Raw genomic sequence first — 23930 nt, 5'->3', positions numbered from 1 at the left:
CGTTACTAACCAGTGATACCATTGTCCCTGTGTGTGTGTGTGTGTGTGTGTGTGTGTGTGTGTGTGTGTGTGTGTGTGTGTGTGTGTGTGTGTGTGTGTGAGTGTGTGTGTGTGTGTGTGTGTGTGTGTGAGAGTGTGAGTGTGTGTGTGTGTGTGTGTGTGTGTGTGTGTGTGTGTGTGTGTGTGAGTGTGTGTGTGTGTGTGTGTGTGTGTGTGAGAGTGTGAGTGTGAGTGTGTGTGTGCGTGCGTGCGTGTGTGTGTGTGTGTGTGTGTGTGTGTGTGTGAGTGTGTGTGAGTGTGCGTGCGTGCGAGTGTGTGTGAGTGTGCGTGCGTGCGTGCGTGTGTGTGTGTGTGTGTGTGTGTGTGTGTGTGAGTGTGTGTGAGTGTGTGTGCGTGTGTGCGTGTGTGTGTGTGTGTGTGTATACTCACCTAATTGTGGTTGCAGGGGTCGAATCATAGCTCCTGGTCCCACCTCTCCACTCGTCGCTAATAGATCCTCTCCTTGCTCCATGAGCTTTATCATAGCTCTTCTTAAAGCTGTGTATGGATCCTCCCTCCACTACATCACTTCCCAGACTGTTCCACTTCCTGACACTCTGTGACTGAAGAAATACTTCATAACATCCCTGTGATTCATCTGAGTCTTCAACTTCCAATTGTGACCCCTTATTGCTGTGTCCCATCTCTGGAATATCCTGTCTCTCCACCTTGTCGATTCCTCTCCGTATTTTATGTCGTTATCATATCCCCCTATCTCTCCTGTCCTCCATTGTCGTCAGGTCGATTTCCCTTGACCTCTCCTAGTAGGACATGCCCCTTAGCTCCGGGACTAGTCTTGTTGCAAACCTTTGCACTTCCTCTAATTTCCTTACATGCTTGGCTAGGTGCGGGTTACAAACTGGTGCTGCATACTTCAATATAGGCCTGACATACACGGTATACAGGGCCCTGAACGATTCCTTATCGAGATGTCGGAATGCTGCTCTTAGGTTTGCCAGGCGCCCGTGTGCTGCAGCAGTTATTTGGTTGATGTGCGCCTCAGGAGATGCTCCTGGTGTTATACTCACCCGAAGATCCTTTTCCTTGAGTGAGGTTTGTTGTCTCTGGCCCCCTAGACTGTACTCCGTCCTCGTCCTATTGAATTCTTCTCATCAATTTCACATCATCTGCAAATAGGGACACTTCCGTCATGTCGTTCACATACACCAGAAACAGCACCGGTCCTAGGACTGCCCCCTGTGGAACCCCGCTCGTCACAGGCGCCCACTCTGACACCTCGTCACGTACCATGACTCGCTGATGTCTTCCCGACAGGTATTCCCTGATCCATTGCAGTGCCTTCCCTGTTATCCCTGCTTGGTCCTTCAGCTTAAGCACTAATCTCTTGTGTGGAACTGTATCGAAAGCCTTCCTACAGTCCAAGAAAATGCAATCTACCCACCCCCTCTCTCTCTTGTCTTCCTGCTGTCACCCTGTCATAGAACTCCAGTAGGTTTGTGACAGGATTTCTCGTCCCTGAAACCGTGCTGGTTGTCATTGATAAACTCATTCCTTTCTAGATGCTCCACCACTCTTCTGATAATCTTCTCCATGACTTTGCATACTATACATGTTAGTGACACTGTTTTGTAGTTCAGTTCTTCGTGTCAGTCTCCTTTTTTTAAAAATTGTAACGACATTTGCTGTCTGCCATACCTCAGGTAGTCGCCTTGTTTCGATAAATGTGTTGAAGATTGTTGTTAGTGTGTATGTGTGAGAAAGATTTTGGAAACTTGTCCAGTTCCGTCTTGAAGACTGGCTGAGGTTTGTTGTTAATTCCCCTTATGCAGGACGAAGGACGTTGAAGAGTCGGGGACCTCTGACATTCGTCGAGTTCTGTCAGAGTGGTCGTCGCGCTTCTGCTTTTTTGTGGAGGTATTATGCACCGTCTGCCAAGTCGCTTGTTGGCAAACCAAGTGATTTGTTGTGCTCAGGATTGGAACCAGTCCCTCCAGGACTTTCCAAGTGTAAATTATGTACCTTTCTCGCCTACATTCCAAGGAATACAGTTGAAGGGACTTTGAGTGTTCCCAGTCATTCAGACGCTTGATTGAGTGTATACTAGCGGTGAAAGTTGTCTCTACGGTAAAGGTCAGTGGAAAGTTAGATGTATTTTATAGTAGGGGGATGGCAGGGTCCAGGGGAAGTGTGGAGTACTAACAGAAGCCACGAGGATGAGGAGATAGAGGTGAGAGGGATGGAGGATGTGAGTGAGCTGGAGGATGTGTGTGATCACTGGTCGTCCTGAGTGTATGATCACTGGTAGTCCTGAGTGTATGATCACTGGTCGTCCTGAGTGTATGATCACTGGTCGTCCTGAGTGTATGATCACTGGTAGTCCTGAGTGTATGATCACTGGTCGTCCTGAGTGTATGATCACTGGTAGTCCTGAGTGTATGATCACTGGTAGTCCTGAGTGTATGATCACTGGTAGTCCTGAGTGTATGATCACTGGTAGTCCTGAGTGTATGATCACTGGTAGTCCTGAGTGTATGATCACTGGTAGTCCTGAGTGTATGATCACTGGCCGTCCTGAGTGTATGATCACTGGTAGTCCTGAGTGTATGATCACTGGTAGTCCTGAGTGTATGATCACTGGTAGTCCTGAGTGTATGATCACTGGTAGTCCTGAGTGTATGATCACTGGTAGTCCTGAGTGTATGATCACTGGTAGTCCTAAGTGTATGATCACTGGTAGTCCTGAGTGTATGATCACTGGTAGTCCTGAGTGTATGATCACTGGTAGTCCTAAGTGTATGATCACTGGTAGTCCTGAGTGTATGATCACTGGTAGTCCTGAGTGTATGATCACTGGTAGTCCTGAGTGTATGATCACTGGTAGTCCTGAGTGTATGATCACTGGTCGTCCTGAGTGTATGATCACTGGTAGTCCTGAGTGTATGATCACTGGTCGTCCTGAGTGTATGATCACTGGTAGTCCTGAGTGTATGATGACTGAGTGTTGCTATGGTTACCAGAGATATACCTCACAACAAGTAACGCGCACACGCACGCGCGTGCTCGCCCAGACACACACACTACCTGTGTTCGTCTCCCACTCTACCTAGTACTCAGGTTATTGTACTCATCTGGGTGTTTAAACAGGTTAATTCATGGTTCACCTTAACTTCTGGCCTCCAGAGAACCATCACTTCTTCCCTTGATGCTAAAAAAGTGTTTCCTAACGCCCCACACCTACGTGTTCTCCCACACCTGCCACGTGTTCTTCCCACACCAGCCAGGTATTCCCCCTCCCACTCTTGCCAGGCTGGACCTCTCAGCTCCCCTCCCTCCCTCTGGACCAGCGTGGTGAGACGCACTTTTGTTTACAGTCGAGCTGACTTACTCTGTAGCCTTTAAGCCAGAGACTACACCGGTTGTGTTCCCAGCTGCCTGTGTTCTTCCATCCAGAAATATGATCCGTCCTTCTGGCCTTGCTACCCTCCTGGCTTGTGACCTCCATGTTGCTACCCTCCTGGCTTGTGACCTCCATGTTGCTACCCTCCTGGCTTGTGACCTCCATGTTGCTACCCTCCTGGCTTGTGACCTCCATGTTGGTACCCTCCTGGCTTGTGACCTCCATGTTGCTACCCTCCTGGCTTGTGACCTCCATGTTGGTACCCTCCTGGCTTGTGACCTTCATGTTGGTACCCTCCTGGCTTGTGACCTTCATGTTGGTACCCTCCTGGCTTGTGACCTTCATGTTGGTACCCTCCTGGCTTGTGACCTTCATGTTGGTACCCTCCTGGCTTGTGACCTTCATGTTGCTACCCTCCTGGCTTGTGACCTTCATGTTGCTACCCTCCTGGCTTGTGACCTTCATGTTGGTACCCTCCTGGCTTGTGACCTTCATGTTGGTACCCTCCTGGCTTGTGACCTTCATGTTGGTACCCTCCTGGCTTGTGACCTTCATGTTGGTACCCTCCTGGCTTGTGACCTTCATGTTGGTACCCTCCTGGCTTGTGACCTTCATGTTGGTACCCTCCTTGCTTGTGACCTTCATGTTGGTACCCTCCTGGCTTGTGACGTTCATGTTGCTACCCTCCTGGCTTGTGACCTTCATGTTGGTGCCCTCCTGGCCTGTGATCTCAGTGGAAGGTTGCTGTGATGATACTGTATAGGTCTTGCTCCAGTCTTGTACCTCAAGAATAATTCAGTTGACGTATCGAGAATCAAGTCTCTTACTGATGACTCCAAGCTTGTTTCACAATTTTCTGGTTACTACCACAGTGTTGATTGTGAGGCTTCGTGACGTTCTTGTCTCAGACCGGGCCGGGGGGGCGTCGACCCCCGAAACCCTCTCCATTTATACTCTCCAGGTATACTCCCTCTCCATTTATACTCTCCAGGTATACTCCCTCTCCAAGTATACTCCCTTTCCGGGTAGTTGTGACTCCTGCTGACGGTCAGAGTTTCTTCGTTGTTTACTCTTGGCTTCCAGAGTGTACTACTGATCTTGTTACAGCATATTACAGTGCATCCTTCAGCTCACAAAATTGGTTGGTCTCTCCATTCCAGGTACAAGAATGTGGAGTTGAGGTAACTAGTGTTTGGAGCATGTTTGGTTCCCTAGTTGTAAACTGGAGTGTGTGGAGGCTAAAGCTGCTGGAATGAATAGGCTTTACAAGAGACAGTTGTCTCGATAACTTTGTCAGCAGAGTACCAAGGTAATTAATATCATGATGTGACAGTGTTGGTGGACCTGCTGATGAGCAGAGTTCAGCAGGATGTCTGCTGCTGCACTGGAATCACCTCGACAAAACCTGCTTGTGTGTGTCTACTAGACTGTGACTTGTATTTTAATATCACGTCCTTAGTCAGCTCATATTAGATCAGACATTTCCTTTGATATTCCTTTGAAATATTTCGTGAGTTTTGTTACTCTTGCAGCCCGGCCCCGGGCCAGGCTTGGCTGGTGCCTGCCTGATCAACCAGGCAGGATATGTGGGCCCGCTGGCCCACATGTCCGTCACTGCCTTGTTGATCTGTCACGTAGTTGAGGCACAAGTCCAGTTCTTGTGAAAACTTGTATACTTCTTCTGGCAGTGTTTCTGATATCTTCTGGTAGGTCAGGTTTGTCAAGGAAACAGAACAAGTGTTTCCTGACGCCGGTCTTAGTTATATGATGACCCACCGCTGGAGCTTTTGGGCATCTGACCGAGACCTTTCCCTGGCTTACCTGTCCACCCCTTTAAAAATTCTGATTATTATTGTAACCATTTCTTTTGTTGATATCTTCTGCTAGTCTTGGACCCACAGATGATGATGATGATGATGATTGATGATGATTGATGATGATGATTGATGATGATGATTGATGATGATTGATGATGATTGATGATGATGATTGATGATGATGATTGATGATGATTGATGATGATTGATGATGATGATTGATGATGATTGATGATGATTGATGATGATGATTGATGATGATTGATGATGATGATTGATGATGATGATTGATGATGATGATTGTGGTGGTGGTGGTGATGGTGGTGGTGATGGCAAGAACCTCTGGAAACCTCCGTCACACCTCAAGGCAACATTTAGTGTAGTTGATCTCACACTTTCCAGTTGAGTGGTAACTCTTGTACTTGCTTCCGTTGTCTTTATTTCTTGTTACAAGCATTGATAGTGGATGTATGTTGTGTGTGTACTCACCTAGTTGTGGTTGCAGAGGTAAGTCACAGCTCCTGGTCCCGGCTCCTCACTGGTCGCTACTAGGTTACTCTTCCTGCTTCATGAGCTTTATCATACCTCTTCTTAAAGCTGTGTATGGATCCTGCCTCCACTACATCACTTCCCAGACTGTTCCACTTCCTGACAACTCTGTGACTGAAGAAATACTTTCTAACATCCCTGTGATTCATCTGTCTCTTTAGCTTCCAATTGTGTCCCCTTGTTGCTGTGTCCCATCTCTGGAACATCCTGTCTCTGTCCACCTTGTCGATTCTTCTCGGTATTTTATATGTCGTTATCATATCCCCCTATCTCTCCTGTCCTCCAGTGTCGTCAGGTTGATTTCCCTTAACCTCTCCTCGTAGGACATGCCCCTTAGCTCCGGGACTAATCTTGTTGCAAACCTTTGCACTTTCTCTAATTTCCTTACGTGCTTGGCTAGGTGTGGGTTCCAAACTGGTGCAGCATATTCCAATATGGGCCTAACGTACACGGTGTACAGGGTCCTGAACGATTCCTTATTGAGATGTCGGAATGCTGTTCTTAGATTTGCCAGGCGCCCATATGCTGCAGCAGTTATTTGGTTGATATGCGCCTCAGGAGATATTCCTGGTGTTATACTCACTCTAAGATTCTTTTCCTTGAATGAGGTTTGTACTCTCTGGCCCCCTAGACTGTACTCCGTCTGCGGTCTTCTTTGCCCTTCCCCAGTCTTCATGATTTGCACTTGGTAGGGTTGAACTCCAGGAGCCAGTTGCTGGACCAGGTCTGCAGCCTGTCCAGATTCCTTTGCGGTTCTTCCGGGTCCTCGCCCGATTGAATTCTTCTCATCAAATTCACATCATCTGCAAACAGGGACACTTCTGAGTCTATTCCTTCCGTCATATCGTTCACATACACCAGAAACAGCATTGGTCCTAGGACTGACCCCTGTGGGATCCCGCTGGTCACAGGTGCCCACTCTGACACCTCGCCACGTACCATGACTCGCTGCTGTTTTCCTGACAAGTATTCCCTGATCCATTGTAGTGCCTTCCCTGTTATCCCTGCTTGGTCCTCCAGTTTTTGCACCAATCTCTTGTGTCGAACTGTGCATTTTTACAGTCTAAAAAAAACTCAATCTACCCACCCCTCTCTCTTATCTTACTGCTGTCACCATGTCATAGAACTCCAGTAGGTTTGTGACACAGGATTTCTCGTACCTGAAACCGTGCTGGTTGTCATTGATAGATGCTCCACCACTCTTCTGATAATCTTCTCCATGACTTTGCATAGTATACATGTCAGTGACACTGGTCTGTAGTTTAATGCTTCGTGTCTGTCTCTTTTTTAAAAAATTGGGACTACGTCTGCTGTCTTTTTTACCTCGGGTAGCCGCCCGGTTTCGATAGATGTGTAGAAGATTGTTGTTAGTGGTACACATAGCACCTCTGCTCCCTGTCTCAGGACCCATGGAGAGATGTTATCTGGCCCCATTGCCTTTGAGGTATCTAGCTCACTCAGAAGCCTCTTCACTTCTTCCTCGGTTGTATGTATTGTGTCCAACAGTTGATGGTGTACCCCACCTCTCCGTCTTTCTGGAGTCTCTGCTGTCTAGTCTGTGAACACTTCTTTGAATCTCATGTTGAGTTCTTCACATACTTCTCGGTCGTTTCTTGTGATCTCTCCTCCTTCCTTCCTCAGCCTTATTACCTGGTCCTTGACTGTTGTCCTCTTGATGTGGCGGGTCAGACTTGGCTTGCACTGCTATGTCATTTTCGTATTGTCGATGGGCCTCCCTTCTTACCTGTGCATATTCATTTCTGGCTCTACGACTTCTACGACTCCTCTGTGTGTACTCGCCTAGTTGTGGTTGCAAGGGTCGATTCATAGCTCGTGTGTGTGTGTGTGTGTGTGGAGGGGAAATTGAAAGTCAGCTTTGATTGTACTGAACTCTGACCTTTTTGACTCAGCTCTACAAATTACACATCCTCCATCTCCTTGCCTTCTCACTTGTCACGTGTTTCCCCTTCCTTCCTTCCCTCACCTACACCGTGTTTTATTCCTTTCCCTCACTTCAATGATTTTGTCTTTCCTTCCTTCACCTGTCCAATGTTTGTCCTTCCTTCGCCTCCTCAATGTTTCATTCCTCCTCTCACCTGCTCTGTTTTCATTCCTCCTCTCACCTGCTCTGTTTTCATTCCTCCTCTCACCTGCTCTGTTTTCATTCCTCCTCTCACCTGCTCTGTTTTCATTCCTCCTCTCACCTGCTCTGTTTTCATTCCTTCTCTCCCATGCCACACGTCTTCCCTCCCTTACTCTCACCTGCCATGCGTCCGCTTTCCCACACAACCCACCTAGTAAGCAGCAGGTGGGCTGGTGAGGGGGTGGCAGACGGTTGTTTCCGTTCACCAACTTCCTGTGGTGGTCAGTGTGGCCGTCGTCTCAAACTTCGACATCATTATGTCAGGGAATCTCACAATTGGAACTGTTAAGTTAGACAAATTAATTAACATCTGGGCGTCTACACTGCAAACTGAATTGTTTGCCATCCTAATGGCGCTGGTGATAACGTGTGACACTGAGCTTGACTCTGTGATTATTACTGGTTCTGTGTCAGAACTAAATGCTCTTGACTCACATAATGACTAACAATATGCTCATTAGAGAAGCCAAATATTATAGATGCTCAAACATCCTGGAAAAAGGAATTAATGAACAATTATTATGGATTCCATAACACACTGGATTACTCCATTAATAAGTTGGCTAAGAGAAAGTAACCTGAAGGAAAATGTACAATATAACTTTGGTGTTCCTGTGTCTAGCATCTGCAGTAATATTAGGAGAGAAGTAAATAATGAAATTATTTGTTGTAGAAATGCAGTTTGAAATCTGAGCAGCTGTCACTCACCGTGATAACATTTGCATAGATGAGTACGTTTATGTAGCAACTTGTAGCGTGAACAGTGATGTTGTAGTGGCCAGGCTTAGGCTTGGTTACAAGTACTGACTGATGTTGTAGTGGCCAGGCTTAGTCTTGGTTACAAGTACTGACTGATGTTGTAGTGGCCAGGCTTAGGCTTGGTTACAAGTACTGACTGATGTTGTAGTGGTCAGGCTTAGTCTTGGTTACAAGTACTGACTGATGTTGTAGTGGCCAGGCTTAGGCTTGGTTACAAGTACTGACTGATGTTGTAGTGGCCAGGCTTAGGCTTGGTTACAAGTACTGACTGATGTTGTAGTGGTCAGGCTTAGTCTTGGTTACAAGTACTGACTGATGTTGTAGTGGCCAGGCTTAGGCTTGGTTACAAGTACTGACTGATGTTGTAGTGACCAGGCTTAGTCTTGGTTACAAGTACTGACTGATGTTGTAGTGGCCAGGCTTAGTCTTGGTTACAAGTACTGACTGATGTTGTAGTGGCCAGGCTTAGGCTTGGTTACAAGTACTGACTGATGTTGTAGTGGTCAGGCTTAGTCTTGGTTACAAGTACTGACTGATGTTGTAGTGGCCAGGCTTAGGCTTGGTTACAAGTACTGACTGATGTTGTAGTGGTCAGGCTTAGTCTTGGTTACAAGTACTGACTGATGTTGTAGTGGCCAGGCTTAGGCTTGGTTACAAGTACTGACTGATGTTGTAGTGACCAGGCTTAGTCTTGGTTACAAGTACTGACTGATGTTGTAGTGGTCAGGCTTAGTCTTGGTTACAAGTACTGACTGATGTTGTAGTGGTCAGGCTTAGTCTTGGTTACAAGTACTGACTGATGTTGTAGTGTCCAGGCTTAGGCTTGGTTACAAGTACTGACTGATGTTGTAGTGGTCCGGCTTAGGCTTGGTTACAAGTACTGACTGATGTTGTAGTGGCCAGGCTTAGGCTTGGTTACAAGTACTGACTGATGTTGTAGTGGCCAGGCTTAGGCTTACCTGGAGTTTACCTGGAGAGAGTTTCGGGGGTCAACGCCCCCGCGGCCCGGTCTGTGACCAGGCCTCCTGGTGGATCAGCGCCTGATCAACCAGGCTGTTGCTGCTGGCTGCACGCAAACCAACGTACGAGCCACAGCCCGGCTTGGTTACAAGTACTGACTGATGTTGTAGTGGCCAGGCTTAGGCTTGGTTACAAGTACTGACTGATGTTGTAGTGGTCAGGCTTAGTCTTTGTTACAAGTACTTCTGGCAGTTTGGCAGACACACAGATGATAATCAAACTAAACACAATGTGACCAGCCCTATAGCGACTGTCTTGAACACTATGTACTTAACTCTCCACTTATTGAGGAATATAGTGATAGTATAACCTACTGTGTAATATGTCAAGATATTAATGAAAATAAAATACCAGACATTAAGCAGATTTTCTATATTTGCTCTTAAGAGGTAAGCGAACTGTAGATATAAATTGAGACGTATTATTGTACCCCTTTCTGGGGCCTAGTTCCAAGGTTTTTTTTATGTATCCATATATGCTCTTGTGTTACCATCCACAGGATGGATAATAAACTAGCCGCCTTGATGGCAAAAATCTAAATTTAATTACTTGGAAAACACAGTCACGCAAATGAAGCAAAAGTCATGAAAATGACGGGATAATGGTGAGAAATGTCCAAAGAGAAGCAATGCCAGTGATGGTAGTTTACAAATCACTTGTTCTCTCCCACCTTGGTCGTTGTTGTGTGGTCACAGCGCTTGTGAAGGCAGGAGTCAGAACACTGCTGCAACATGTACACAGGTCGCATACTCCTCCAGTAGCATCACTAAAATATCTCTCAGTAACATAACTAAAATACTTAAATTATTTTCTCTGGAACGAGAAAGAGACCTAATGAGATATATATATAGAAGATAGTTGAAGGTCTGCTGTTACAGCTTACTGTCTGCACACTGCTGTCACAGCTTACTGTCTGCACACTGCTGTCACAGCTTACTGTCTGCACACTGCTGTCACAGCTTACTGTCTGCACACTGCTGTCACAGCTTACTGTCTGCACACTGCTGTCACAGCTTACTGTCTGCACACTGCTGTCACAGCTTACTGTCTGCACACTGCTGTCACAGCTTACTGTCTGCACACTGCTGTCACAGCTTACTGTCTGCACACTGCTGTCACAGCTTACTGTCTGCACACTGCTGTCACAGCTTATTGTCTGCACACTGCTGTCACAGCTTACTGTGAGTGTGGAATAAACACTGAAGAACAGGGGGCGCCATCGGCACAATAAACACTGAAGAACAGGGGGCACCATCAACACAATAAACACTGAAGTACAGGGGGCGCCATCGGCACAATAAACACTGAAGAACAGGGGGCACCATCAACACAATAAACACTGAAGTACAGGGGGCGCCATCGGCACAATAAACACTGAAGAACAGGGGGCGCCATCGGCACAATAAACACTGAAGAACAGGGGGCACCATCAACACAATAAACACTGAAGAACAGGGGGCACCATCAACACAATAAACACTGAAGAACAGGTGGCACCATCGGCACAATAAACACTGAAGAACAGGGGGCGCCATCGGCACAATAAACACTGAAGTACAGGGGGCACCATCGGCACAATAAACACTGAAGAACAGGGGGCACCATCACAATAAACACTGAAGAACAGGGGGCGCCATCAACACAATAAACACTGAAGAACAGGGGGCGCCATCAACACAAAGAACAGTGTTGCCAAGACTCTTCAGTATATTAACAAGCAATTTTTCAAGAAGCTGGACAGCTTCCTGTTATGGATCAGCAGAGTTGTGATGGTTGTGGGAAAGTGCGGTCCACTAGTATAAACAACCTGGTTGACTAAGCGGTCAACAAGGGAAGCCTGGGTTCAGGCTGGGGTGCAGGTATAGAGGAATCTTTGAAACCAGTCACAGGTAAACAAGACAACATGCAAGTAACGACGTGAACATTGAGGTGGGCGAAATAATGCTACCCATGTTAATACAGGATATATATGGAACATTCAGAGTTAATATAGACAACCTGACAGCATGTAACATGCGTAGTTTTTAAGAAGCAGCTAGCTACACTACCTGTTGAATGTTGTAGCTTAGACCAAGGCCAGGCTCAGGGGGGAGAAAAACTGTTGAAACTTATCAAAAGTATGTGTATATATGCGAGCCATCATCAGCAACAGCTTTCTTTACCAAGCAGTCAACACTGATGTCTGGCATTAAGTCTGGCTTCCAAAAGTTCAGGATACCAGTCACTGGTATAATATGACTCAGGTGTACAAGTACACGCTTGGTAGTGTCTTCCATACACTCATTAACAAAATGCTAACATAGATACTCGCTGGAAATATAAACACATATGCAGTTTAATGCGATCCTTTATTGACAACGTTTCGCCCACACAGTGGGCTTTTTTCAAGTCACAAACAGATTTACATGGTGTGGAAGGTACGGGGGTATTTATAGTCAGGTTCAGAATGTTGAGGTCAGGTGAACCTGACTATAAATACTCCCGTACCTTCCACACCAGGTAGATCTGTTTGTGACTTGAAAAATCCCAGTGTGGGCGAAACGTTGTCAATAAAGGATCGCATTAAACTGCATATGTGTTTATATTTCCATTGTGTCGGTATTTTATACCATTTATTTAGATACTAAATTGTTTGTCAGTTTTACTCTAAAACCTCTAAGACCTTCCTACCATACACACACTACACAGGAACATATAGTAAGACCTTCCTACCATACACACACTACACAGGAACATTTACTAAGACCTTCCTACCATACACACACTACACAGGAACATATAGTAAGACCTTCCTACCATACACACACTACACAGGAACATATAGTAAGACCTTCCTACCATACACACACTACACAGGAACATATAGTAAGACCTTCCTACCATACACACACTACATATAGTAAGACCTTCATACCATACACACACTACACAGCAACATATAGTAAGACCTTCCTACCATACACACACTACACAGGAACATATAGTAAGACCTTCCTACCATACACACTACACAGCAACATATAGTAAGACCTTCCTACCATACACACACTACACAGCAACATATAGTAAGACCTTCCTACCATACACACACTACACAGGAACATATAGTAAGACCTTCCTACCATACACACTACACAGCAACATATAGTAAGACCTTCCTACCATACTACACAGCAACAGTTTTACTCTAAAACCTCTAAGACCTTCCTACCATACACACACTACACAGGAACATATAGTAAGACCTTCCTACCATACACACACTACACAGGAACATATAGTAAGACCTTCCTACCATACACACACTACACAGGAACATATAGTAAGACCTTCCTACCATACACACACTACACAGCAACATATAGTAAGACCTTCCTACCATACACACACTACACAGCAACATATAGTAAGACCTTCCTACCATACACACTACACAGCAACATATAGTAAGACCTTCCTACCATACACACACTACACAGGAACATATAGTAAGACCTTCCTACCATACACACACTACACAGGAACATATAGTAAGACCTTCCTACCATACACACACTACACAGCAACATATAGTAAGACCTTCCTACCATACACACACTACACAGGAACATTTACTAAGACCTTCCTACCATACACACACTACACAGGAACATATAGTAAGACCTTCCTACCATACACACACTACACAGGAACATATAGTAAGACCTTCCTACCATACACACACTACACAGGAACATATAGTAAGACCTTCCTACCATACACACACTACATAAGAACATTTAGCAAGGCCTTCCTACCATACACACACTACACAGGAACATTTACTAAGACCTTCCTACCATACACACACTACACAGGAACATTTAGCAAGGCCTTCCTACCATACACACACTACACAGGAACATTTACTAAGACCTTCCTACCATACACACACTACACAGGAACATATAGTAAGACCTTCCTACCATACACACACTACATAAGAACATTTAGTAAGGCGCTGCCAGACTCAAGAACCAACATTTACTCAATATCTCTCTCTAGTTGTCTACGTCAGAACCTGTAACGGGATTAAACAGTCTCCTTAATATAATTTCAGTTCTGCATCCCTCAGTTACATATCTTCATGCACACAAGGAGTGTACATCATTGCATGACTACTGTCTTCTCCCTGCACGCTGACACCGCCTACACATTGCATGATCTTAAATCTCCCTCTAGTACCGTGAACACACGCTACCATTACTTGCCAGGATGTGTGTACATGAAGAGATACAATATAATCTGCCTCTTCAGAAGTAATCCTGTGTTGTTCCACTGGTATAGAAGTGTAACTAAACATTTTAAATTAGTAATATAATATGGAACATGTCCTCACACCAAAATTATTTAAAATACTGATCGATGCTTCACTAAATCTTGTTTCCAAGCAATCCAATCATTATATGATTATCTGTGTTGAGGATATAATGACTGACTCAGGATCACTCCGATTATCTGTGTTGAGGATATAATGACTGACACAGGATCACTCCGATTATCTGTGTTGAGGATATAATGACTGACTCAGGATCACTCCGATTATCTGTGTTGAGGATATAATGACTGACTCAGGATCACTCCGATTATCTGTGTTGAGGATATAATGATTGACTCAGGATCACTCCGATTATATGTATTGAGAATATAATGATTCAAGATCACTCTGATTATCTGTGTTGAGGATATAATGACTCAGGATCACTCTGATTATCTGTGTTGAGGACATAATGACTCAGGATCACTCTGATTATCTGTGTTGAGGACATAATGACTCAGGATCACTCTGATTATCTGTGTTGAGGACATAATGACTCAGGATCACTCTGATTATCTGTGTTGAGGACATAATGACTCAGGATCATTCCGGATACACATTTACACCAAACATTCTTCAACTTTTAATAGGTTCGTGTCCAAACCTGTTTAATCATCTCAGCTCATGATAGGATGGAGCAGTCTGCAGGATTTAGCTGCATGTGTGTCTGCTCCATGAGTCTCTGCTGCAGGAGTGTCTGCTCCATGAGTCTCTACTGCAGGAGTGTCTGCTCCATGAGTCTCTGCTGCAGGAGTGTCTGCTCCATGAGTCTCTGCTGCATGAGTGTCTGCTCCATGAGTCTCTGCTGCAGGAGTGTCTGCTCCATGAGTCTCTACTGCAGGAGTGTCTGCTCCATGAGTCTCTGCTCCATGAGTCTCTGCTGCAGGAATGTCTGCTCCATGAGTCTCTGCTGCAGGAGTGTCTGCTCCATGAGTCTCTGCTGCAGGAGTGTCTGCTCCATGAGTCTCTGCTGCAGGAGTGTCTGCTCCATGAGTCTCTGCTGCAGGAGTGTCTGCTCCATGAGTCTCTGCTGCAGGAGTGTCTGCTCCACGAGTCTCTGCTGCAGGAGTGTCTGCTCCACGAGTCTCTGCTGCAGGAGTGTCTGCTCTACGAGTCTCTGCTGCAGGAGTGTCTGCTCCATGAGTCTCTGCTGCAGGAGAGTCTGCTCCACGAGTCTCTGCTGCAGGAGTGTCTGCTCCACGAGTCTCTGCTGCAGGAGTGTCTGCTCCATGAGTCTCTGCTGCAGGAGTGTCTGCTCCATGAGTCTCTGCTGCAGGAGTGTCTGCTCCATGAGTCTCTGCTGCAGGAGTGTCTGCTCCACGAGTCTCTGTTGCAGGAGTGTCTGCTCCACGAGTCTCTGCTGCAGGAGTGTCTGCTCCACGAGTCTCTGCTGCAGGAGTGTCTGCTCCATGAGTCTCTGCTGCAGGAGTGTCTGCTCCATGAGTCTCTGCTGCAGGAGTGTCTGCTCCATGAGTCTCTGCTGCAGGAGTGTCTGCTCCATGAGTCTCTGCTGCAGGAGTGTCTGCTCCATGAGTCTCTGCTGCAGGAGTGTCTGCTCCACGAGTCTCTGCTGCAGGAGTGTCTGCTCCATGAGTCTCTGCTGCAGGAGTGTCTGCTCCATGAGTCTCTGCTGCAGGAGTGTCTGCTCCATGAGTCTCTGCTGCAGGAGTGTCTGCTCCATGAGTTTCTGCTGCAGGAGTGTCTGCTCCATGAGTCTCTGCTGCAGGAGTGTCTGCTCCATGAGTCTCTGCTGCAGGAGTGTCTGCTCCATGAGTCTCTGCTGCAGGAGTGTCTGCTCCATGAGTCTCTGTTGCAGGAGTGTCTGCTCCACGAGTCTCTGCTGCAGGAGTGTCTGCTCCATGAGTCTCTGCTGCAGGAGTGTCTGCTCCATGAGTCTCTGCTGCAGGAGTGTCTGCTCCATGAGTCTCTGCTGCAGGAGTGTCTGCTCCATGAGTCTCTGCTGCAGGAGTGTCTGCTCCATGAGTCTCTGCTGAAGGAGTGTCTGCTCCATGAGTTTCTGCTGCAGGAGTGTCTGCTCCATGAGTCTCTGCTGCAGGAGTGTCTGCTCCACGAGTCTCTGCTGCAGGAGTGTCTGCTCCACGAGTCTCTGTTGCAGGAGTGTCTGCTCCACGAGTCTCTGTTGCAGGAGTGTCTGCTCCACGAGTCTCTGTTGCAGGAGTGTCTGCTCCACGAGTCTCTGCTGCAGGAGTGTCTGCTCCACGAGTCTCTGCTGCAGGAGTGTCTGCTCCATGAGTCTCTGCTGCAGGAGTGTCTGCTCCATGAGTCTCTGCTGCAGGAGTGTCTGCTCCATGAGTCTCTGCTGCAGGAGTGTCTGCTCCATGAGTCTCTGCTGCAGGAGTGTCTGCTCCATGAGTCTCTGCTGCAGGAGTGTCTGCTCCATGAGTTTCTGCTGCAGGAGTGTCTGTTCTGGAAATCGAGGTTCTTTTATCTGGACTTTTAATCAGATTCTGTGGATTGTCTTGGAGTGACTGTGGCAGAGCTGTGGCAGAGTTGTGGCAGAGTTGTGGCAGAGTTGTGGCAGAGTTGTGGCAGAGTTGTGGCAGAGCTGTGGCAGAGCTGTGGCAGAGCTGTGGCAGAGCTGTGGCAGAGCTGTGGCAGAGCTGTGGCAGAGTTGTGGCAGAGTTGTGGCAGAGTTGTGGCAGAGCTGTGGCAGAGTTGTGGCAGTTGTGGCAGAGCTGTGGCAGAGTTGTGGCAGAGTTGTGGCAGAGCTGTGGCAGAGTTGTGGCAGAGTTGCCTCACTACATGTATCGTATATATCAGATATATAATGGTATATATCTTGGATATACCAGACTCCATGTTGAACACGACGCTGCTGTACCTGGTGTCTCAGACTGCACACAAATATACACAACGAAAGGATAAAATTCATTCTAAGAATCCTATCCTAAGAAGCTTGTTAAACAACAACAAATAATAATAATTAATAATAATAATTTATAATTATTATTATTCCTTTAAGTCGTACAAATAATGTAGTTTATATGAATTAATACAATAGTAGCCACACAAAAAAGTTACTAATTATGCAGTGCCTTTCAGACAACTAATAACAAGACTTAAATGTTACTTAACTAGACAGTGTTAAGTAGGACTTGTTATGCAGGTAACTACGATCGTAAGTGCAATAAGAAAGTGAACTAATAACAAATGATCAGTTGCAAGGGAATTACATATCTAAACCGATTCATGATGCTCAGTTTTGTGAAGTAACAGTAGAGACGGTGAAGGTTGTGTAATATACTGGAAGTATTTAATATTGGCAGCCTCAGAGGCTTTTATACTGATGCAAGTTGAGTCGCACAGTCTTGACTCTGGATGACTCGATCATGCGAGGGAACGTTACTTCAAGCGTAACTACCGGGAACCGTTCACACTAAGGGAGTCGATACGAAGTTACTCGCGTTCCCTCGACTCTAGTGCAGATACCTGAAGGACGTTACCGGGGATCAGCGCCCCCGCGGCCCGTCTCAGATCAGGCCGCCTGGAGGATCAGGGCCTAATCAATCAAGCTGTTACTGCTGGTCGCAGTAACAGCTTACTGCGTAACTATCATATAGAATATTGTAGCAACACACTGCTGGTGTTCCCACTATGTAACTATCATATTGAATAGTGTAGCAACACTGCTGGTGTTCCAACTATGTAACTATGATATAGAATAGTGTAGCAACACACTGCTGGTGTTCCCACTATGTATCCATCATATAGAATAGTGTAGCAACACACTGCTGGTGTTCCCACTATGTAACTATCATATAGAATAGTGTAGCAACACACTGCTGGTGTTCCCACTATGTAACTATCATATAGAATAGTGTAGCAGCACACTGCTGGTGTTCCCACTATGTAACTATCATATAGAATAGTGTAGCAGCACACTGCTGGTGTTCCCACTATGTAACTATCATATAGAATAGTGTAGCAGCACACTGCTGGTGTTCCCACTATGTAACTATCATATAGAATAGTGTAGCAACACACTGCTGGTGTTCCCACTATGTAACTATCATATAGAATAGTGTAGCAACACTGCTGGTGTTCCCACTATGTAACTATCATATAGAATAGTGTAGCAACACACTGCTGGTGTTCCCACTATGTAACTATCATATAGAATAGTGTAGCAACACTGCTGGTGTTCCCACTATGTAACCATCATATAGAATAGTGTAGCAGCACACTGCTGGTGTTCCCACTATGTAACTATCATATAGAATAGTGTAGCAACACACTGCTGGTGTTCCCACTATGTAACTATCATATAGAATAGTGTAGCAACACACTGCTGGTGTTCCCACTATGTATCCATCATATAGAATAGTGTAGCAGCACACTGCTGGTGTTCCCACTATGTAACCATCATATAGAATAGTGTAGCAACACACTGCTGGTGCTCCCACTATGTAACTATCATATAGAATAGTGTAGCAACACACTGCTGGTGTTCCCACTATGTATCCATCATATAGAATAGTGTAGCAGCACACTGCTGGTGTTCCCACTATGTAACCATCATATAGAATAGTGTAGCAACACACTGCTGGTGCTCCCACTATGTAACTATCATATAGAATAGTGTAGCAGCACACTGCTGGTGTTCCCACTATGTAACTATCATATAGAATAGTGTAGCAGCACACTGCTGGTGTTCCCACTATGTAACTATCATATAGAATAGTGTAGCAGCACACTGCTGGTGTTCCCACTATGTAACTATCATATAGAATAGTGTAGCAACACACTGCTGGTGTTCCCACTATGTAACTATCATATAGAATAGTGTAGCAACACTGCTGGTGTTCCCACTATGTAACTATCATATAGAATAGTGTAGCAACACACTGCTGGTGTTCCCACTATGTAACTATCATATAGAATAGTGTAGCAACACTGCTGGTGTTCCCACTATGTAACCATCATATAGAATAGTGTAGCAGCACACTGCTGGTGTTCCCACTATGTAACTATCATATAGAATAGTGTAGCAACACACTGCTGGTGTTCCCACTATGTAACTATCATATAGAATAGTGTAGCAACACACTGCTGGTGTTCCCACTATGTATCCATCATATAGAATAGTGTAGCAGCACACTGCTGGTGTTCCCACTATGTAACCATCATATAGAATAGTGTAGCAACACACTGCTGGTGCTCCCACTATGTAACTATCATATAGAATAGTGTAACAACACACTGCTGGTGTTCCCTCTATGTATCCATCATATAGAATAGTGTAGCAGCACACTGCTGGTGTTCCCACTATGTAACTATCATATAGAATAGTGTAGCAACACTGCTGGTGTTCCAACTATGTAACTATGATATAGAATAGTGTAGCAACACACTGCTGGTGTTCCCACTATGTATCCATCATATAGAATAGTGTAGCAACACTGCTGGTGTTCCCACTATGTAACCATCATATAGAATAGTGTAGCAACACACTGCTGGTGTTCCCACTATGTATCCATCATATAGAATAGTGTAGCAACACTGCTGGTGTTCCCACTATGTATCCATCATATAGAATAGTGTAGCAGCACACTGTATCTAACTTTACTAAATATACGCATCACTTCTCCCTATTCTCTAACACTTTTCTTCCTTCAGTCACATTCCTGTGTGGTTCCGTCTCCCCCTTTGTTTCTTCTCTCCTCGTTTCTCTGCTCCCATACCCTCCTTCCCCTCGTTTCCTACCCTCCTCGTTTCCTACCCTGGTCTCCTACCCTGGTCTCCTACCCTGGTCTCCTACCCTGGTCTCCTACCCTGGTCTCCTACCCTGGTCTCCTACCCTGGTCTCCTACCCTGGTATCCTACCCTGGTCTCCTACCCTGGTCTCCTACCCTGGTCTCCTACCCTGGTATCCTACCCTGGTATCCTACCCTGGTATCCTACCCTGGTCTCCTACCCTGGTCTTCTACCCTGGTATCCTACCCTGGTCTCCTACCCTGGTCTCCTACCCTGGTCTCCTACCCTGGTCTCCTACCCTGGTCTCCTACCCTGGTCTCCTACCCTGGTCTCCTACCCTGGTATCCTACCCTGGTCTCCTACCCTGGTCTCCTACCCTGGTCTCCTACCCTGGTCTCCTACCCTGGTCTCTACCACAGTGATATAACCACCTCGTATACAGACATACACTTGTGTACCTGGTCAGCCTCACACAACAAGGAGTCACTCTGGCATTCTCTTACCATACACACAGCCTCCCTCACGTACCTGTGTCTGGTTTCCAGAGTTTTTTCTTCTCCCGTAACCAGTCTTCTCTGCTTGAGGTGCACACCTCATGCCAACATGGCCATCACAGCCTGGCTGATCACCCACCTCCTACAGGAGCTTCTGTAGTGGTCTCCTGTGCTACAAGTTAGTCTGGTCTCTGAGGGTAGAGTTGCAAATGTGGATTTTATCACATTTTTGATTACTCCTTCATGAAAGAGTTGATATGTTAGCCAAGAATGTTCGCTGAAGGAGAATGTAAAATGTAACTTGGGTGCGTGTCTAGCATTAGGAATAATATGAGAATTAAAAAATGAAAGTGAATGTTATAGGAATGCAGGTAGAAGCCTGAGCAGATCTATAATACTATGTCATGAACGTATATAAGTATGTTTATTGAGCAACTTGCAATGTGAACACTGATGTTGTGGCCAGACTTAGGCAGTTCGACACACGGATGGTGATCAAACTACATGCAAAGTATGTGGCCAGCCCTATAGTGACTATCTTCAACACTATACGTGCTTCATTGTCCACTTATTGAGGAATATATATATCAAGATATTTTATTAACGAAAATAAGATACCAGACATGTTAAGCAAATTGATCAGTTAACTGTAGATGTAAATCCAGATGTACTGTTAACCCCTTTTGGGACCTAGTTCCTAGGCCTTTGGGACCTAGTTCCTAGGCCTTTTATGTATCCATATGCTCTTGTGCATATGGATACATATGGATATGGGGGTTCATAATGAACTAGCCAGTTCGGCCGGAAAATCTAATTTACCGTAAGATTCTTTACTCCGTTCCTTGTTCCCTCGTTCCTTGTTCCCTCGTTCCTTGTTCCCTCGTTCCTTTACCTTCTCTCTCCTTCATACTGGAGGGAAGGAATTTGTGTTTACGGGGTTGGACAAAGCAGCTGTGGTGAGGCAAGACAGGTGTGGTGAGACAAGACAGGTGTGGTGAGGCAAGACAGGTGTGGTGAGGCAAGACAGGTGTGGTGAGGCAAGACAGGTGTGGTGAGGCAAGACAGGTGTGGTGAGACAAGACAGGTGTGGTGAGGCAAGACAGGTGTGGTGCTGTGACAAAGGAAAGGAGAGCATAAGTGTATACTGAGACACTTATGCAGCATATGGGAATCTTTATTCAGGAAACGTTTCGCCACACAGTGGCTTCATCAGTCCAATACAAAGAGGAAGGCGTAAGGAAAGGAGTAGTGTGAGGTAATCAGTCCCTCAGCCTGGAGTCGATGTGTTCAGTCCATCAATCTTGTAGAATGTACAGCATAGGGCCGTAGACGTGGCTTATATACTGTAGTGAGGTGACTTGAAGCAGACGGAGGCGGGATCATAGTGGTATCATCCACTAGTCGAAGTAGGTCTTTGTCCAAAGGTTGAACAACATCGACTCCAGGCTGAGTGACTGATTACCTCACACTACTCCTTTCCTTACGCCTTCCTCTTTGTATTGGACTGATGAAGCCACTGTGTGGCGAAACGTTTCCTGAATAAAGATTCCCATATGCTGCATAAGTGTCTCAATCTTCAACTTGTCGGTTTTTCAAACCATTCATCATAAGTGTATACACTGCCGAGAGTGTGAGCAGTGATGATGATGGTGGGAGGATTGTGTTGGTGGTGGGAGGATTGTGTTGATGGTGGGATGATTGTGTTGATGGTGGGAGGAATGTGTTGAGGGTGGGAGGAATGTGTTGATGGTGGGAGGATTGTGTTGATGGTGGGAGGATTGTGTTGATGGTGGGAGGATTGTGTTGATGGTGAGAGGATTGTGTTGATGGTGGGAGGATTGTGTTGATGGTGGGAGGATTGTGTTGATGGTGGGAGGATTGTGTTGGTGGTGGGATGATTGTGTTGGTGGTGGGAGGATTGTGTTGATGGTGGGAGGATTGTGTTGGTGTTGGGAGGATTGTGTTGGTGGGAGGATTGTGTTGATGGTGGGAGGATTGTGTTGGTGGTGGGAGGATTGTGTTGGTGGTGGGAGGATTGTGTTGGTGGTGGGAGGATTGTGTTGGTGGTGGGAGGATTGTGTTGATGGTGGGAGGATTGTGTTGGTGGTGGGAGGATTGTGTTGGTGGTGGGAGGATTGTGTTGATGGTGGGAGGATTGTGTTGATGGTGGGAGGATTGTGTTGGTGGTGGGAGGATTGTATTGATGGTGGGGAGGATTGTGTTGGTGGTGGGAGGTTTGTGTTGGTGGTGGGAGGATTGTGTTGGTGGTGGGGGGATTGTGTTGGTGGTGGAAGGATTATGTTGATGGTGGGAGGATTGTGTTGATGGTGGGAGGATTGTGTTGGTGGTGGGAGGTTTGTGTTAGTGGTGGGAGGATTGTGTTGATGGTGGGAGGATTGTGTTGGTGGTGGGAGGATTGTGTTGGTGGTGGGAGGATTGTTTTGATGGTGGGATGATTGTGTTGGTGGTGGGAGGATTGTGTTGATGGTGAGAGGCTTGTGTTGATGGTGGGAGGATTGTGTTGATGGTGGGAGGATTGTGTTGATGGTGGGAGGATTGTGTTGGTGGTGGGATGATTGTGTTGGTGGTGGGAGGATTGTGTTGATGGTGGGAGGATTGTGTTGGTGTTGGGAGGATTGTGTTGGTGGGAGGATTGTGCTGATGGTGGGAGGATTGTGTTGGTGGTGGGAGGATTGTGTTGGTGGTGGGAGGATTGTGTTGGTGGTGAGAGGATTGTGTTGATGGTGGGAGGATTGTTTTGGTGGTGGGAGGATTGTGTTGGTGGTGGGAGGATTGTGTTGATGGTGGGAGGATTGTGTTGGTGGTGGGAGGATTGTGTTGGTGGTGGGAGGATTGTGTTGATGGTGGGAGGATTGCGTTGGTGGTGGGAGGATTGTGTTGGTGGTGGGAGGATTGTGTTGGTGGTGGGAGGATTGTGTTGGTGGTGGGAGGATTGTGTTGGTGGTGGGAGGATTGTGTTGGTGGTGGGAGGATTGTGTTGGTGGTGGGAGGATTATGTTGATGGTGGGAAGATTGTGTTGATGGTGGGAGGATTGTGTTGGTGGTGGGAGGATTGTGTTGGTGGTGGGAGGATTGTGTTGATGGTGGGAGGATTGTGTTGATGGTGGGAGGATTGTGTTGATGGTGGGAGGATTGTGTTGGTGGTGGGAGGATTGTGTTGGTGGTGGGAGGATTGTGTTGGTGGTGGGAGGATTGTGTTGGTGGTGGGAGGATTGTGTTGATGGTGGGAGGATTGTGTTGGTGGTGGGAGGATTGTGTTGGTGGTGGAAGAATTATGTTGATGGTGGGAGGATTATGTTGATGGTGGGAGGATTATGTTGATGGTGGGAGGATTATGTTGATGGTGGGAGGATTATGTTGATGGTGGGAGGATTATGTTGATGGTGGAAGGATTATGTTGATGGTGGGAGGATTGTGTTGATGGTGGAAGAATTATGTTGATGGTGGGAGGATTATGTTGATGGTGGAAGGATTATGTTGATGGTGGGAGGATTACGTTGATGGTGGAAGGATTATGTTGATGGTGGGAGGATTATATTGATGGTGGGAGGATTGTGTTGATGGTGGGAGGATTGTGTTGATGGTGGGAGGATTGTGTTGATGGTGGAAGGATTATGTTGATGGTGGAAGGATTATGTTGATGGTGGGAGGATTGTGT

At 46.3% G+C, this 23930-nt stretch overlaps 1 protein-coding gene across 2 annotated transcripts in view; it reads left to right on the top strand.

The window, feature by feature from the left end:
* The window catches only part of NKAIN (Sodium/potassium-transporting ATPase subunit beta-1-interacting protein), a 255084-nt gene that overhangs the window by 147341 nt on the left and 83813 nt on the right, over positions 1-23930 (top strand). The window lies entirely within an intron of this gene.

Source organism: Cherax quadricarinatus, chromosome 29 (genome assembly GCF_038502225.1).
Source record: "Cherax quadricarinatus isolate ZL_2023a chromosome 29, ASM3850222v1, whole genome shotgun sequence".
NCBI classification, from domain to species: Eukaryota; Metazoa; Arthropoda; class Malacostraca; order Decapoda; family Parastacidae; genus Cherax; species Cherax quadricarinatus.
Note: the sequence above shows the minus strand (reverse complement) of the source record. Positions and strands in the feature narration are given on the sequence as shown.